Below are 15,032 nucleotides of genomic sequence, written 5' to 3'. Positions count from 1 at the left end.
ACAGGCCACGAAGCAGATGGTAACCAGGTGTATGTACTTGGGGGTCACAGGGAAGCAGCGGGGCGTTCGTGCCACACACAGGGAGGAGGGGAGAGTGCGTGGCTGGGAACTGGCCTCAGGCCAGGGGCGCCCAGGACTCAGCATCCCGCCGACTAAGGCACAGCGGCGCCGGGCCGCTCAGGCACGCCTGCCGATCACCCCCTCCGCCGTGTCCCAGGTGTCAGCAGGGCTTGGACACGCATCTGAGGGGCCCCCTCCAAAAGACCTGTGGCTCCTGCTGTTTACCCGCTTCCCCCGCCCCACCTGGAGCCTTGAAGGAGGAGAGGGCGGAGGCAGTGAGCATCTCGGCAGGGGCTTGTCTGTCTGTCTGTACCAAGGAGGGTTCCTGATGAGGCTGCAGCGGGCTGGGGGGCGGGGGTGCCGCATGAATAGAGATGCTCGCACCTGCTCTGCTCCTGAAAGGACCGACGGGTGGCTCCGTGGTGGGGCCATTCCGACGCCCTTTCCCAGAGCGCTTCCCCTAATGTTCAGGAAGCGCAGAAAAGGGCTTTCCTTCTTTCGTTTGAATGCAGATTTTTCCTATTGAGAATCAGCAGCTGGATAGTTTTAATAAACAATTTCCAGGTTGATTGTCAATGAAGTGTTATTGAATCCAACAGCTGTGTGTTTGTGGGTTTCTTTTTTTTTCCAAAAGCAATGTTTCCTAGGAGCAGAAACACTACAGATTTGCACCGTCTTTGCTGCTCCTTCATCGGCATTAGTGCCCAAAAGAGCTAAGCAGTATCTGAATTATAAAGGGATTTTATGTTTTCTTTATGAATGAAAGCACTTAGCCTAAGAGACTGGAAGTGGAGAATTTGGGTCACATTGAGGTTTTGGCCTCAGAGAAGATGGGGGCGGGGGGTGACACGTGCACACATGTCACAGAGACACCTTCGGACAAGTGACCCCACAGGAGCCGTGCCGTGCCCTGGAAGAGGCTCCGTGGTCCTGGGGGAGCACAGGGAGGGCTCTGCGCCCCCCTTCCCCGCCCCCTCACTGAGCCCCTCGATTGCAGGCTGGCTGCAAACTCAGAGCGCTGAGGGTAGAGAGAAGGGTCTTGGCCCGCGACACAGGGACGTGCAGACGCTTTGGGGAGGGTCCCGGCGGGCGGCGTAGCGGGTGGAGGCAGAGGCTCCCCAGCCAGGGCTCTAGGGGCCCCTATTCTGTAGCCATGAAGGCTTCAACATAAAGCGTTTTGGTGCTTCTCATCTTTCCTCCACCCGGACCTGCGGCTCTGGGCCTTGCCCTCCGTCTCGGCCTCCAGCGCCCCGGCTCACCGCCCGTCCTCTTCCCACACGTGGTCACTGTTAAGCGGGATCGGTGACCCCCAGGGCACAGCCGGCTTGCTCCCGCGGGGCGGATGCGAGCCTCCTCTCGCTGTCACCCTGGGCGCAGTTCACTTGCTCCTGTCTGCAGTCAGCCCGCGTTGCAAAGCGTGTCTGAACTGCTACCCGGCACCTGGAAGTCTCACGCGGGCTCCAGGTGGGCGACAGGCATAGCGGGCGTCCCCGGGGCGTCCCGGAGACCCTCGGCGCGCGCCCTGGGGCCCAGCGCCCCACCTGCTCCCCGACGCGCTCCTGCCCCCGCCTCCTGTGTCCCTGTGTCGGCGGGGATGCTTCCAGACCCCGCGCCGGGCGGCAGGGGCGGAACCGGGGCGTGTTCCGGATTTCTCCCTCCTGGGCTCGGGGAACGCACGTTCCGGCTTCCTTCTCCCCGGTGTCTGGGCATCATGTCCTCACCCAGCGTCCCCAGCCCTGTCCTCAGGTGTGGACGGCCCTGGTCTCGAAACAGCCCCCGCGGCCTCGCTTCCCGCGCCTCCAGCCGGGGACACGCACCCCCCCCAGGAGGAGCCGCCGCCGGCCGCGACCTGCGCGCGCCCCCCGCGCAGCCCTTCCGCTGCCGCCCCGCGTCCGGCGAGCGTGCCGCGGGCCTCGAGCGTCTGGGGGGCCCCCAAGCTCCACTGCGGCTCGCGTGGACGCCCCTGATCTGGGCTTGACGATCTGGACCCTGGCTTCGCTCGCGGACGCCGACGCCACGGCCCCCAGCGCCTCTGTTCCCTGGGCCGCGGGGCCCTTGTCCGTTTGTTTCCCGGAGGGCGGCCTGCGGCTCCGCGCGCCCCTGCCCAGGGCTTCCCGGGCGCCAGGAGCCCCTCTCCCGGGCGGACGGACAAGCGGGCCCAGCTGCCTCAGGGTCTGATCAACAGTAAATTTGGAAATTCACATTTCTATCAGGAATGTCTGAACGCGTCGAATGCTACGTGCTTTATTGCCTTCTTCGTAGTTGATTTTTGATCATCGCAGGGCTGTGCATGTGAGCACAGGGGTTATAAGTCAATAAAATAGTGAATCCGTTCCCAGGCCTTCCGAGGACTGGCAAGCTCAGTTCCCAGAGAATGTGATGAAAAGCGGGAGGTGCTTGTCTGGGAAGGAGGGGGTGTCTGGGAAGGAGGGGGTGTTTGGGAAGGAGGGGGTGTCTGGGAAGGAGGGGGTGTCTGGGAAGGAGGGGGTGTTTGGGAAGGAGGGGGTGTCTGGGAAGGAGGGGGTGTTTGGGAAGGAGGGGGTGTCTGGGAAGGAGGGGGTGTCTGGGAAGGAGGGGGTGTCTGGGAAGGAGGGGGTGTCTGGGAAGGAGGGGGTGGGGAGCACAGGAGTTAGAACAGGGATGAGAAACACGCTGCTGATGGATGGTGTCCGCAGGGCCGAAGGAGGGACCCACCGACAGGGCTGGGCAGGTTGCTGGAAGGAACGTCAGTTACTGAGAGTGGCTATTTTATGGGATAGACGCTGATACGGCGACTTTTCAACTGAACACCCACAACAGCTGGTAACGGTCATTCGATCGCTTGTTTATCAGGACCGTCGCATCAACAGCACTGGCATCGTCCCCGTCGGGTCGCTGCCCCCAGGCCGTCAGAGCGAGAGTCCTGCTTTACCAGCTCAGCAAGGAGAAGCCCTGGGCTTGGAGGACACAAAGCGCTTCACATGCGAGGAAAAGCTTTATTTTTATTATGCGAATGCTTAGATTTGATTGCATGGGAGATTTTCAGTGATTTGATGTTTTAGCTTGGCTTTGAAGAAAAAGAAAGGACTTTTCAAAGGCAAAGAAATAGGAAGAAAAGTTGTAAACGGTGAGTGAAAGGAAAATGATAGTGGATGTTTATAAACACACCTTCCTTCCACTTCTCCAGCCAGGGGCTTCCATGGAAACAGGCTCCCAGGCCCACCCCCCTTCTCACTCGGTGCCGACGCCACCGCCCCCTTCCTGCCCCTCAAACCCCACAGCACGTTTCCTCCTGGGGCCGCTGCACCTTCTGGTCCTCCCCCCCCCCCCCCCCCCCCCCGGTTCCTGGCGTCTACCCAGGTCTCCACCCACCAGCACGAGGAGGTCAGAGCAAGAACGAGGCCTCAGCCCCTAAGGGCTCACCTCCTCACCCGAATTTCTCGAGCTCCAGCGCGGACCTGAGGCCTCTACAAAGAAGAAATTGGCAGATGCCCCAGGTGCTGAGCGTTGCGGGCAGGCGGCCTGCGGACTCCAGGTCTGGGAGTGGACGGAGGCTGCGGCTCTCACCTGCGGGTGGTGCGCTGAACGTGCCTCCTCGTGGACCTAGGAAGGGAGCCGAGGCAGCCGTAGCCCCCAGAGCTGACCACAGCCTCCACCGTGTCCTGGCCGCGGGAGCCACGTCTCAGGATGTGCTGAAGCCTCCCCGTCACCATAGCAACAGGAAGAGCTGGGTACACGGGGTGAAAGATGGGGAATTTCAGGTGAGACCTGGAAACTTAAAAGGAACCAAACTGGATTTCTAGAAGTGAAAAGTCAAGTACCAGATATTAAAAATCCCTTAGATGGAATTAAAACCAGATTGTGCAAGACAAGAAAGAACTGGTAAAAATCGAGGCCTGTCTGTACTCGTTACCCAAACTGAAACACAGAGAGAAAAAAATGAGAAAAAAGAACAAAGCCTCAATCCCCTGTGGAAGGAACAGTATAAACAACTCAAATGTGTTGGTACTTTACGCCCCAGGAAAAAATATCAATGAGAAAGAACGGGCAGAAAATATGTTTGAAGCAATATTGGTGGAAAATAACCCAAATTATCTGAAACAGCAATCTGCAGATCCAGAAAGCACAGCAAAACCTGAACAGGATAACGACAAAGAAAGCCACCCAAGGTCCCTGGGAGCAAGTTGTTGAAAAACGAAGATAAAAAAGCAGCCAGATACAAAAAGGGATTTATTCCACATCGGGAACAATGATAAAATTGTCAGAGGATACTTTGTCACAAAAATAACAATAGCGTCAGAAGAAAATGTCCCTGAATAAAAAGTCTGTCAAATTAAAAATACATCTAGCAAAACCATCTTTCAAAGATGAAGAATAAATAAAGACATTTTAAGATGAATTAAAGCTGAATAAATCTGTCCCCAGCAGATCCGCGCCTCAAGAAATGTTCAAGGAGGTTCTTCAGGCTGCGGAGAGATTATACTGCAAAGAATCACGGCGCCCAGGAGTAATAACGAACTCTAGAAATAGTAAATATGAGGATACGGAAAAGCAATTATTTCCCTTTCTTCTGTTACGTTCTTCAGAGGTTAACTGACTATTTAAAACAACAATAGCAACAAAATATGGTGAGTTTTACCACCTCAAATGTAAGTGGAGGAGACCAGCAGATAGGGAAGGAGAGTCTGTGAGGGATGTGCAGCGTCTTGAAGGTCTTACGTGACAGACGTATGAGGCTGCCTCAGAGAAAACCGTAAAAACACAAAGATGGTTGCAAAGTAAACTATGGTCCTGGGCAGGTCCTGGTTGGAATTTCTAACTTCAAGGACAGGTACAGTATTATGAAAACCCTATACTTTGTAGTAAAACACATGGTTGTTCTCCTGATAAAAATTAAGTTGAATCCTTACCTCACAACTCAACCATAATAAATTCTTTTGAGGTCCAAGATTTAAATGTGAAAACTAAAATCATCTAAGCGCCAGAAGAAAACTTGGAGATATTTTCTTATGATATCAGGATGGGAGATATTTCTAAGCATGACTGGAAAGTGGGAGAAGATTTAGAATTCACAATTTGATCAACGTCTTAAATGCTGCATTGTGTCCAAGAAAATGAACAAACCAGAAAATATACAATTCAATAATAAAAACTGTGGGATAGCACAGGGAAATCTGCTCAATAGCATGTAACAGCCTAAATGGGAAAAGAATTTGAAAAAGGACAGATACGTGTACATGTATAACTTGGTCTCCTGTGCGCCTGAAACTAACACAATGCTTGTTGATCAAGTATACCCCAATATAAAATTTAAAGTTACAAATAATAATAATAATGATAATAATACTAAAAACTGAAAAATGGCCCAAAATATAGAGAACCAATTCACTCCCTAATAAACGAAATGGAAGTGCCCTGAGGATGCTTAACTTCATTGTAAAACAGAGACTGAAATCATGAATTGTGCTTTCCTCCTCTTAGTTGGCGAATTATTGGATTAAATAGCATTTGGGAAAATATGCAGTACACGTGCTTGGCGGAATCGTGAGCCGTAATGAAGCGCAGCTGAGAAGTCTACACTAACTACAAAGGGCTCCTGCCCCTCCGACCTGAAGATTCGGGAGTACCAACGGGCACGGAGAGGAGCCAGGCCGGCCAAGGGCAAGGGCAAGCCGGTGGCCGTGTTCCCAGGGGCCTGCAGAGCCGCGTCGGGCCCAGGATGGAGCCCCAAGCGGCTAGCTTGCCCCTCACGGGGCAGGTCCGTCTGCCAGGGAAGCCAGGTCCTGCTGGGGGCTCCGGGGACAGGCGGGGGGCGCGAGCCCCAGCCGTCGCACGGAGGGCCACGCCGCTACTCTTTGTAAAGTCAGGCCCGATTTCACCCTCACCGCGCCTGGCTGTCCCCTTCCTCAGGGGCTGCCGTGGACGTCCCCGTTCCCACCTGGCCAGGTGGGGAGTTGCTCCATCGCAGGACGGGCCCCAGCGCCGGCCGTGTGTCCCCTCCACCGCTTCGAGGGTGAAGGGGAGGGTTTGTCGCCACGCCTGTCCTCCCGGTATGACGTGCAGCTAGGAGCCTGTCTGTCCGAAGAATTTATCAGAGTTGCTGCAAAACTATGAAGAATCCCAAGTGATGCAACTAAACGAATCCGCGTGGAAAGGAGTCCTCTGTGGTCACCCGTGCTGCAGGAATGGCGGGGCTCTTTGGGGAGAAATCCTCTCCTAACCACTGCGTCTGTTGCTTTTCAGTAACACAGAAAGGGGCGCTGCGTTGTTGACCTTGTATCTTCTTCCCACTAAAAGCTGGTGTCACAATATGTAGAAAACAAAGTAACTTAACCTGGAATGCTTTAAGAGCAGTCCCGTGAGTTGCAGAATTGCCCACTTCCTGCCGTTGAAAGGTGTGGGCTCCCACCCCCATTCCCGGGCCTCGGTCTCGGTGAGGTTTCTATAAATCCTGTCTGGCAGCCGGTGGTCCGCAGTCTTTGGACGGTGGTCCCGTTCTTTGTCTAAAGGACCGACTTTTCCAAGCAGTAAGCCAAGAACAAGCTTTTCCCGCTCCTGTGCCCGCAAGGACACACTCACCTGGGGGAGATTTGGCAACTCCACGTATCAGCCCCAGAGGTGGGGGCAGCTGGGCACTTTCCCTCCTTGACCGTGTTCGTTCTCCTTGACCGTGTTCGTTGCCTGCCCTTGCGCGGGAGCCGGGCTGGGGCTCCTGTGGGCCAGGAGCCAAGGGCCAGCATCTCCTGGACCTGGGGCAGCCCAATCCCCGGCGCACACAGGCCACGGTCCGCCTCGTGCCCCGCCAGAGGCCCTTGTCTCCACTTGCTGCGGGAAGGGGCCCGGGTCGGCCTCACCTCTGCTCGCTTGTCCTCGTGAAATCCCAACCTGGAGCGCAATTACCAACCAGAGACCCTGCACCTCCAAGAACGTCTGTCTTTCATAAGGCTTTGCAAAACTGCCACGTCACCCAAAGCCACTCGGGTGTTTCCTCCTTTAGCGTTCAGATCCTTGCATTAGTAAAGGAATAAGGATTCTCAAAAGTGGGCAGTCTTGAAAGAAAGTCGTTAAAACAGTTAATTCCTTTAAAAATAAATTTGTGTTACTCAGAATGTCATAAGTGCTCTTTGTCAAGGTACTTAAAGTAGAAGAGCCAATAAAACTGAATTTCTCTGGATATGCAGTGTCCTATAAATATTGTAAATATTTATCATTGAGTAATTAAAATATATAAATCATGCTAATATTTTTTGGTACATGTATGGACACAAGCACAAAGGGCATCGAATTGCCTACTGTTTAGTTATGAAGTATCAAATTTTATAATTACACTCAATTGAAAACATGGCTATCATTCACTTTTAAATTTGACCATATATATGATGGATGACAAATTTAATATCCAACATCTTTTTTCTTGTATCAGATTCTCAAAAGACATTCTTAATTTTGAAATTTGCTAATGGTGTTAAAGGGTATTACCGAGGTGACAAAAAATCCTTTTAGGGAAAATATAGTAACAAAAATCTGTTAATTTAAACATGCATTATGCAAAATGATCACATATGTTAATGTATGTCAGTTCTAGGAGGAGGCTGTGAGTTTAGATTTCAATTTATTGGAGCTGAGTTTGCAGTGAAATTTACATGTGCAGACATGTCTCGCCAATTGTCATTAACGCTTGGGTCCTGATCAAGGAGATGCTGGGCTAGAGATGTGAATCTATGACCCACTTGCCACCAGGCTGTTTGCAGCAAAGATGCTGAGCTGTTTATTCTCCCCTCCTGGCAGGAGAGCTCTTCAGACGACAGGCTTCGAAATCCTTCTGTAAACCTTGACACGTCTTCAGCACCCAACCCACCTGGGAAGGCTAGGGCTGTACGCTATCGCTTTAAGAAAGGGATTCCTCATCTGTCAGACCTGATATTGTGACTTTTTAAAAAATCTTTGTTTAGAATGTAGAATAAGTGAACCTTCACAATATGGTATAATGTAATTCCCATCAACAAAGGCCCCATGGAAATAAAATACATCGATGAAATAGTTTGTTGGGAATAGAGAAAAAGATTAAGAAGTGAGATGTTTCACTGCTTGAATTGCTAAGTTTGATTGAAATATGAGTATGGGACCATCATTTTTTTTAAATTTTAGAAATATGCACTGTTAATAATTTTATAATAATAGTGGCAACATTCGTGACTCCGTGGCTTTCCTACTTGCTCAGGGTGCAAAGTGCACGGGCTCCTTTGCTCTGAAGTTTTCCCTCAGGGAACACCCCTCCAAGCCGTGAGGGCAAATGAGATGCAGCCCGTTCACTTCTGTTTGGCTGCATATGGGATGCGTCAGCTCCTTCTCTCAAAGACGTTGGTGGATATGGGGTATATAGGAGATAGATAGATACACACACACACATATATATGTGATATAGGGAAGGATGTATCTATAGGGTATATAGCATGTATCTATAGGATATAGGACGTATATATAGGATATAGATACAGGATACAGGATATAGGACATAGGGAAGAGAGTGTGCAAGTTCTGGAATCTGGGGTGTGGTGAGAAAAGGCGCTCTCCAAGGGAGACAGGAAATCTTACAAAAGACAAGGATGACACCCAACCAGGATGTAGGTGCTGACTGACCCCATGTCCCCGTGAGATTCTCTCCAGCTACTTAAACTGTGTCTCTACATGTTTCCCTGAAAATAAATTCAATTAAATCCATGCTATGGGATTGTAGTGACAAGTAACTGACCTCGTGCTGTAGAAAACTGCGTGTACATCTTCAGCGCTGTATCTGACGGCAGGCAGGGGTGCGCCCGACACTAAACAGGAAAAGTAAACACACACACTTGCATCATTGATGCTGACTTCTGGCCCTAGGAAGTCCACCTGAAAGGTATTTTCATAGAGGCTAAATGATAAAATAAGTTGATAGATAATCCAAACACTTAGAAAATATTGGGCTTTTTCTACTGAAAACATATTGAAAATTTCTACTGAATTCTTTTTTCATTTTCTTTGTTACAGAAATGTTTAAGCAATCAAAAAGTCAGACCTTACTGTTGAATAAACCATCAATTGTTTCTTTAGGAATTGCATTTATGTTGATATAGGGGTACGCTTTACATTCATCGTTTGTTCCTTCGGACACTCATGAGTTGTGGCAGCTGACTTTAATATTCAGTGTTATCCACTGATATTTCTGATACAGAATTAACTCCTGCTTTGTGTAATGTGACAACTAAATGGTGAGACTAGTCTTTTTTTTTTTTTTTATGAAATGCTTTCTTTTATTTATTTATTTTTGCGGTACGCGGGCCTCTCGCTGTTGTGGCCTCTCCCGTTGCGGAGCACAGGCTCCGGACGCGCAGGCGCAGCGGCCACGGCTCACGGGCCCAGCCGCTCCGCGGCACGTGGGATCTTCCCGGACCAGGGCACGAACCCGCGTCCCCCGCATCGGCAGGCGGACTCTCAGCCACTGCGCCACCAGGGAAGCCCGAGACTAGTCTTGGTACCTGGCTGCGAACTTAGGCAGGACAATGCCCCTCGTCTAATCTTTTATGTTTTTCTTTGTTTTTGTCTGCGCCGCACGGCATATGGGATCTTAGTTCCCCACCAACCAGAGATCATCAAACCCTCGCCCCCTGCAGTGGAAGCTCAGAGTCTTAACCACTGGACCGCCAGGGGGGTCCCTAATCTCTTATGTTCCGAGTCCATTGTCGCGGCAGATATAAGCAGTTTTGCACAAATTAGAGTTAGCATCCCCTAAAATTTCTGTCATGTTTTCTGGGATAAGGAAAAGGCACCATTTAAAACTGTCATGTAGAAGAGTACCTTAGTTTTAAATACGTATTACCCTGTAGCTATAATGAGAACAATTTTAATGCAATAGGTATATTGTTCTTATTCTCCTTTCAAAATTCATACTGACAGTAAAATAGCGTCAGGAGGTTTTAGTCTTTTCCTCAGCTTGTGACAAGCAGATTATAACCAAAGCAGTAAAAAGAGAGTTTCACCTTTTAAAAGAACAGAGATCCAACTCGTGTCAAGGCGGCGGCGTCGCGAGCTGCCTTCCAGCCTCCGCCGTGTCCGGGACGCACAGCCGCTGCCCGGCAGGGCCTGGCGATGAAGCGCATCCGGGACACGCTGCGGACAGACCTGCGTCTGCTCAGGGTCAGCCTGCAGGCTCATCAGCGCCGCCCGGCCCCGACTCTGTCCTGTCCTTGAGCACCGCCCAGCAGAGGGGCCACCAGGTGGAGGGAGGGGGCCTCGCTGGGCCGGAGGAAGCCCCCAGCCCGGGCAGGGGCCCCCAGACAGAGGACACAGACAGAGGATTCTTTTTTTTAAATCCACGACATTGCTTCTGAATAATGAAAGAGTTTTAAAAGCTAGTGAATAAAAAAAAAAAAAAGCTAGTGAATAATCAGACATTCTGGAATCAGAGCACAAAAGAAAAAAATAAAAACTCTTGGGTTTATCTGTGCTAAATACCCATTTCAGACCCATCCGATTCCGAAGTCACGTGCACTTGCTGTCATGATTTTCAGGAACAAGAAGAAGCGTTCGGTGCTGGGTGTTCCCAGGCTCAGTGAAGCTCACAGTTGGAAATTCATTACCTATTAATTAGCGAATTGAGGCAAAATGCCTTCTTTTGAGAAAGAAATGCCTTGGACTGTCTGTGGCGCATTGGTTCACTCTTTGGAAATGTTTGGAAACACAAGCCTCATTTTCCCTCAGGGTAAAGCAACAATAATTTTTTTTTCATTTCATTTCATTTTGCTTATTTTATTGAGTTCGACAGGGAAAGGTGACCGTGTGGAGGCTGTAACCGGTGCTCACCGTGCAAAATTCCCCCGGATCTGAGACTGTTCCTTTTTAAAAAATACACCTACTGGTAGAGCATCTCCTCCACTGGACTGACTATAAAACCTCCTGAGTTGGCTCCCGTGTTCGATGCCTTTCCACGGCGTGGACAGTGGTCTCTCTGGAGCCCCAGCCGACCGTGTCCCTCCCAGATCCCAGATCCTGGGGTCCAGCAAAGCAGGGTTGGCAGGGGTGCTGACGGGCTCTCTCAGGGGCTCCCGGCTGCCCTCTCGGCAGCCTGTGCTCACCAGTTACACCCCCTCTTTTCTGCCCTTGAGCTTCTGTCTTCTTTCAGTGCATGGTTCCTCAGCACCTAATCGACTTTACCAAAGCCTAGTTCAGGTTTGCGGTTATGAAGACACAGCAGACACACGGGCCCTATCTTCCACATTCTTGTGCATTTTGTGGACAAAACAAGCCAATTTCATACAGTGACAAGTGCCGAGGATTCAAGTACTTCCTACAAATTGGTCCATATGTGACCAAAATGATTTTAAGTGCGTTAATGTTATATGCTTCTGAATACAGCTATTTTACAAGCCAAGTATCATTTCTGGTTCCTTGTGGAGATCAGGTCTGTTTGTACAACGGGCTCATTCCTTCTGTGATCGGGGCTTATTTAGAGCCAAATGACAGAAAGGGTTGCAGAGAGAAAAACAGCAGGATGACACAGGTCTCCTGCCCCTAAATCAGACGCGTAACCAACACGAATGCTGCACACACTCATCAGAAGCTAAGGGAACCCTTTCCTTTACTTTTTTGACATAATCACACAAATTTAGAGTAAACAAGATTTTAGCATAAAGACAAATGGACCCAATAAAGTATTAATTCCCCCAATGCTGATGCTCTTTACCCGCTTCTAACAAAATGCGTGTTTCCCTTTTAAAAAATAAATGAATATATGCACAGCTTTCAGGCTCCACATGGTCTGCCAGCGACCTGGGCAGGCCGTTCAGAGACCATCCTGACGCTAACTGGGGGACAACGGGTGGGTCTTAAGGTGACCACGGCCTGTCGCCGCCATTTCAATGTATTTCCCGTGACACAGATGCGAGGGTTCGAGAAGATACCCTTCCGCTCCCACTTTAAGATGAATTCTGATACATTTGGGAGGGAAAACATCTCAGTTTCATCAGGGTTTCAAACTCCAGTGCTCAGAGCCTAAGTGCAGGCAAGACAACTTCTGAAGCCTTATCCCATCTTTAAAGCACACCCATCTCTGCTGCGGTGATTTCACTGAGCCCTTGGCTTCAGCCCGAGTAGAGGCTGTTTGTACAATCACCAGGGGTGGAGAATCTACACGGAGCCTCAAGCTCTCAATTAGAAGCACATCTGCCATAAGGAAGCACCCCCCGAAGTGCTGGGTCCCAGGGACCCTTCCAGAGAACATTCACAGAGGAGCATCCTCCGCAGAGACCACGAATGGACACACCAGTGCTTCTGTCCTGGAGGTTCTCTTCAGAGGATATCGGGATGAAACTGAGGCGCCCGAGTCCTGGATTGAATTCTAACAGCAAATCACTGAGCACCTGAGGGCTTCCAAAGTCAACTGGACAAACCACTTGGATGAGAATCTGCCACAAAGAGAAGTCCAAGAATCTGACTGTCGGAGAAATCCGAAGGTCCTGCAGAGGACTTACCCTCCCTCTTTTCCGCACGCCCACAGGCAGGTCCTGCTGACACTCCATCCTCACGGGCACCCAGTCCGGCCCGCCTCCCTCACACGCATCCACAGCCTCCCTCACCCCTCCCTGGATGGGGTCTCTTCACCGTGCCCCTATCTGCAAATGTTCCACAAAGCAAGGAGAGTGAACAGAGCCATCAAACCACACCTCGCCCACCTGCCGGATCCAGGCACCCTTTCCTGAGCCATCAGACACAGGCTAAGCGCACCACCCCACCTGCTCAGCCCAGTGCCCCCCATTTTCTGCTTCACCCCATCTTCTTGCTGATGCGCGTGTCAATCGCCGACCTGCTCCCGGTCGGAAGCTGATGTTCGCTGCCCCCTCTGCCCGAGATGCTCTTCTTCTCCATCACTCAGTGGCCCCCTGGTTTCCCAAAGGCCCCCTCCTCCGAGGATCCGGGCATGAAATGCGAGCTCGAAGTGCTGAAGCGGTCTCAAAGCCACTGTGCTGGCGGCTTTCTGTCTCACACACGTGGTTCACGAGAGCCATGAACTCAAGTAACTCTCCCAAGATAACACCACAGTCACAGGAACGTGATGAGAACACGCGGGGTAACCGCCTCGGTGCTTCTGAGGCAGCCCCCCGACGCTACTAAGACAGGGATGTGTGGGTGGAGGGAAAGCAAATCGATGGCGTTGCTGCAGGTGAGATGGGGCATCTGGTCTCCACCGCATCCCACATTCTTTCCTGCAGCCTCCGGGTAACACTGCCATTACCAAAGCATTTCCTCTTTTCTTTCTTCCTAATGCAATTTTCAGTGTGGCTTTCTGCGCAGGCGCAGCTGCTGTGTTCCACGGTGCTCTGTTGAATGGGGTTTTTTAAAATATAAAAACGATATATGTGTGAATCAGAAATTGGTAGCATTTTAAAGGCTGCCAAATTTCACTCTAACCAGGAAGAACACTGCTGGAAACTTCAATACGGAAGAGAAATATATTGATGAAATGATTCTGTCTCCTCAAATGTACATTCAGTATTTCTTCTGCTGTAGAATTTGTCACAAAATCACTAACGTCCTTTTGAAATGACTTACTCTCCATCTGTCTGCATATCCTTTATCCCTGGAAGCCTAGACCAGAGGGAGCCTCTGAGGGTCCGTGCAGAGAGAAGAGGACGCACCGGATAGGAGGCTGCTTTGTGCACAGAAGTGGAGGGCTTGCCTGTTCTGACCAGGACCCTCAGCTCAACAGCCGTGGCTGTGCTGAATGTCAGGTGGCTCTGCAGATACAGGAACGAGGCGCCCCCTGCCTAAGGGTGCAGGAAGGCGGCCCTGCCAGCATGGGCTGGCGCAAGGGGCCACGCAGGTAACAGGATGGAACAAAACGCGTCTGACAAGCCTGTGTGTGGTGGGAGAGTAATGGCCCCCAAGTATGACCGAGTTCTAATTCCTGAAACCTCTGAATATGTCACCTTAGGTAGCAAAAGGGAATTTTCAGATGTCACACAGGTTATGCACATGGATACGGGGAGATTATTCTGGTGGGTGAGTTTTAAAAGCAGAGTTCAGCTGCGGTCAGAGAGAAGTGAGCACAGAAGAAAGGTCAGAGGTGAGGGGCGTTGCTGACTCAAAACAGAGCCAGGCACTTGAGCCAAGGCTGCGGGTGCCGCTGGAGCCCAGGAAAGGCAGGAAGAGACCCCCAGAGCCTCCGGGGGCCAGCCCTGCACACACCTTGGCTTTAACCCAGTGAGACTGAGTCCAACTTCCGACCTCCATGACCGTAAGATGACAAATTCGTGTTGTTTAAGCCACTGAGTCTGTGGTTATCTGTTAAGGTAGCAAAAAAACAAACACACACGATGCGAAAAAGACCAAAAAATACGTACGATATAAAAGAAGCGGGTACTTTGTCTGATTTTTGCTAATGCAAAAACAGAGGCTAAATTTCATCATGAATCTGGATTTTTAGAGCAGTCATAAATATAAATTTTATATGAACTACCTCAATTATTAAATGTTGGAGAAATGCTTCGGGAAGGATCAGCCATAATGAGAATCAAACAAAACGCATTTGCACAGGGCTGGTCATCAAAACCAGGAAATGTCTGCTTCATGGTCTCCTGAGTGCAGTCCCTACTTTGCGTCACTCCTTGACTTTCTTCTCTTAAAAGGAGAATATTTTTATCTAAGTGCGTGCAGAAAAGCTGTGAAGGACTCTTCTTTGTAACTTGGCACAACTGTTGTAGTAAATGAAACTCTCTGCTGGAAAAAGTTCTAATTCCTTTGAAATTAAAACATTTGGTCAAACCTGCAAGAATCTTTAGGAGCTGTCTTCAGTCACAGGAGTGTACGATGGTGTATGCAGCTTACAGAAGGATGACAGAGCCTCAGAGATTCTTATAAACTGGGGACCCCAGGGACCCAGACGTGCCTGACCCAGGGGAGAAACGCATTTCCTGGATTTTAAGGAACACGTCTATTAGAAGGTGCTTAGCTAATGAATT

The sequence above is a fragment of the Kogia breviceps genome, chromosome 11, assembly GCF_026419965.1.
Source record: "Kogia breviceps isolate mKogBre1 chromosome 11, mKogBre1 haplotype 1, whole genome shotgun sequence".
Lineage (NCBI taxonomy): Eukaryota > Metazoa > Chordata > Mammalia > Artiodactyla > Physeteridae > Kogia > Kogia breviceps.
Note: the sequence above shows the minus strand (reverse complement) of the source record.